A 4,180-nucleotide genomic window follows, 5' to 3' on the forward strand; every position below is an offset into this window, starting at 1 on the left:
GAACTCAAATTGGAATGAGGCTTGAACCATACTCGGCTGTATGATGGAATGAATTGTGATCAATTAATTGAGTTCATGATCTGCGTGATGAGAGGCAAACTTTAAGCGAGATCTGAGTTTGCGAGTAGTTCGGGAAGATTCCCCTGAGCGAGCTGACAAGCTTAGGTTTCCAAGCCTTAACGCCTACTGAGTTTGGCTCAATGCAAGTCCTTCTTGGCTTACTGTGAGAGCAGAGCTGAATGATCTCCTACTGACCAGCAGGGGCAGGTGAGTAACCAGACTCAAGTGTCAGGTGTAGAGGGTGACTGATCACGTATTTGATCTTTATCACCCGTGGAAGGGGGGGGTGAGAGTGCCCTAGTCAACACGGGAGCTGAGGTGGGGGGTTTCGACTTCCCAGGCTCACGGCTCTGTTCTCCCGTGAGTGACGGGGTTGAGAAGTCTATGGCTCCTCAGGCTCTGTTCTCGTCCTGGAGGTAGAGAAAAGGGGTTGGAAGGTACCAACCCCCTACTTTCCCTACCTCCGGGCCCACCCCCAAACCACAACCCTGTAGGCTGCTGGTACCTCAGAGGAGGGCGGTATCCTAGGTAAGCGGTAGAGCAGACCTGTGACAGAGACACAGTTCCAACTCTACACATAACTAGTCCAGGTCACTTCCGTGCACCGGACACGTAATGTTCCCTGAGAAGAATGGATCTACGGATTCCCAAAGGTCTTGACATTCCTGGAGCCACCTCGAAAACTGTTCTCAAACTCAACCGTGCCCTCTATGGGCTTAAACAATCACCAAGGTGCTGGTACAAACAACTTACTGCATTCTTCTTTTCTATTGGCTTTTGTTCATCTAAGGCCGACTCTTGTCTTTTCATCAGTTCCGACAAGACTGAACCTTGCTATGTCGCGGTGCATGTTGACAACATGTTGATCACTGGTAGCAAGAAAGGTATTGCTTCTTTCAAAGCTGCCATCTCTAAAAAGTTTGAGATGGAAGATCTCGGTGAGGCTACTTCAATTCTTGGAATGAAGATTTCCCGTGACTGAAATCTAAAGTCCATCTCACTATCTCAAGAACATTATGTCGAAACTCTTCTTGATTTCTATGGCATGTCTCAATGTTCACCTGTCGCGACTCCTATGGTTCCCAACACCTGCTTGTCTCCTGCCAGTGCGGAGTCAATTACCACTTTCAAGGCAACGGGTCTCAATTATCGCCAAGCAGTTGGATCTGTCAATGACTTGGCTCAATGTTGTCGACCCGATTTGGCCTTTACCTGCTCACAACTTTCTCAACACTTAAAAAGTACTTGGAGTGTAATAGTTGATGGTCATAGTTCAAGAGACTAGCAAAGCACCGATTCATCTTTAAACAAATAAGGGTAAAGTGGAACTGAGATTTAGATACATGCGTAACTAATCTAGCTAGACTTTGGAACAGAGGATGGTCTGAAATGATTGGTTAAAGTATGATAAGGTGAGGTTCTTCTTTGTTAGAGAGACTTCCATTTATTTATATTCCTTTTGTTCTGATTTAAGGGATATATCGGAGATACCTTTCTCTTGGCGTATCCTTTTTATTACATACATTTCAATTGATGCGTATTGGAGCCCAGGCTATTCTATACGTGATCAATTCATCTTTTATCCCTTGACTTGTTTCTTTAGTCTTCCGGATGTCAATCAAAGTTTCTAATTAAGCTGCTCTCAAATATGATTGATTGTTTTCAATTGATTTGTTCTCAAGCGTGATAGAACATGATCATTAGCTTATAAGTTTGCCAGTAACTTAGTTCAATCGCATCATCTCTGTGGTGCAAAGGTGAGCAGTATTTGCTAAACTATAGATACCTCTGGTATCCAACCTATCCGCATTCAGAAGAGCTTGTTGGAATCTTGATGTTAAAGCATCTTTCAGATGATTGTTGAGATCAATTGAACTGTTTAATGTATTCATACTAAACCTATAGGATTGAATATACACAATGAAACATTTATTTCAAAATTATCCTAGCTTAAAAATGATTGTAGTACTTGTGGCTCTTTTGTCAGTGCAAAGAGCTCGAGTGCTGACAATCAGAAAATTACCCATGCAATTGACTTTGATGTCTAAAGTTTGTCAATCCCTAAAACAAAAAGATCATGAAATCATGTGGGTGATATAGAGAGAGCAATATCAGTTTGGGTGAAATGAATAAATTACACCATTTTTGCTTCCCTCCCCAAGGAATAAACTGCTTCATTTTCAATCAAATGGCGGATATGGCCTCGACTGAATTTATGATTTGGTGTGATTGACAGTCATCCGGAAGCTTGTGTAGGTGACGAAACACAAGGGTGATTGCTTCAACTTCAGCTCAATCCAATCAAACAAACTTGAAGAAAACAGGTAATTGAAATCCAATCTGATATTGCTGAGATTTCATTTCAATTCAGATGATTGTAATGAGCCAAATCCAGTTGCTGTCAAGAAGAAAGAGAACAGAAAAGATTGAAGAGTCAGTTTTTAAAAACAAAAGCTTGATAGGAAACAAACTTTGAAAAGTATGCCTTTCTAAACTAATAGAGCTGAGGGTGTCAAAGATGAGAGAATTGATATTGTTTCAGATGTCAGATTCAAGCTCATTGTTTGAAAGGAATCTCATGAAGGTATTTAGCAATGTTAAACCTTGAGATTGAACGCATGTTGATGAGCATATTTTCAACCTCATGATCTGGCTGTTTGAGTTTTTCATTTCTACAAATGAAGACAGGTGAGATACAAATGAAAACTGTTCCTTGAATCTACATTCTTTATCACGGATAGATTGAGTGATTGCAGAGTTACATGTTTGAGGATGAATACATCTGGGTTGTTTTTCATGTCGGTGTTGAGGGGCTTGAGAACATAGGAAATGATTGAATCAAGTGTAAGAAGTAGGATAGACTGGGCAGTTTGTCAGTTTTAATATGAGACTTCTTAACCTGCTCCATAAATTCCACAATTAGCATTGAAAGTACACTTACATTGACAAAGCAGATCAAGGGGTTCACTCAAGGCTTATATAACATCATGACCATCTAGTGAACTTGACCAATGAAGTTTGACATAGATTTCTTTCAACAGCCAGTTGACATTAATCAAATTAACTGCAAGAAAATGAAGATTTAGTTTTGTATTCTCAAGATTCCTGTTATATAAGATTTTAATGACTTACGGAAACCACCAATGGGATTCCTGGATATAGGCTGATAGAATCTCATTGATCTTCCCAAATTGCCAGATTGGATTGCTAATATCTAAAAGGCTTCATTGAAAGTAAGTGTTTTATGTTATGAACCGGAACGCTGCGGGGACTGGGGATAAAGAGACAAAGGCCCTATCCAATAGGTAACTAGATTGCAGTATGGGTCTAATAGAGATACAACAGCAAGGGTGAAAAGTCCTGCTCGTCTCACTACAAGCATAATCTGGTATTAGGATTATTACAGTATTCCCCCTTTAAGGCCCAGACCCCTCTTGCAGTCCTGCCTCCTTTCCCCGGGTCAGCATTAAAAAACCCAGTGGGAAAAAGCTTGACCCACTCTCATTTCCTCTTAGACCTTTTGTATTTACTTGCAGCTTGAGGAAACCTCTGATTAAAATCATCTACCATTTCTTGCGCATTCCTTAAATTACTTGCGGGTTCCCATGAGTCTTCTTCTTTTCCATACCCTTTCCAACTTACTAAATATTCTAATTTATTATATCTCTTCCTAGCGTCCAGTATTGAATCAATTTCCCATTCATCTTCCCCTTCAATTTCAATTGGAGGAGGTGGTGATTTTTTTCGAAACGTGATGGTATCTGGTTCAAATTTCCTCAGCACGGAAACATGGAAAACAGGGTGAACACCCTTAATTGTCAGCTCCACTCTCTCAGTTCACTTTTCAGAGACATGATTAATATACATGTTGTGTGATTTCTAATCATATATTATCATTTATGACTGATAAAGATTTATCACCATCTTTGCTTCTTCGTTGCCTCGTGGTGAGGAAAAAGCTCATGTGGGAAAGTGCGCGAAGCGTGCGTCAGACTTGGTCTCCCTAAACCAAACTCTTGGTTTTCCTGAACCAAAACTTTGGTTTAGACAACCAAACCGTTGGTCTTCCAAACCAACGTTCTTATGCACGTGTCGCACTCTGATCGTAAAGATGGTAGTG

Source organism: Melampsora larici-populina (genome assembly GCF_000204055.1).
Source record: "Melampsora larici-populina 98AG31 unplaced genomic scaffold MELLAscaffold_74, whole genome shotgun sequence".
Classification (NCBI taxonomy): Eukaryota; Fungi; Basidiomycota; class Pucciniomycetes; order Pucciniales; family Melampsoraceae; genus Melampsora; species Melampsora laricis-populina.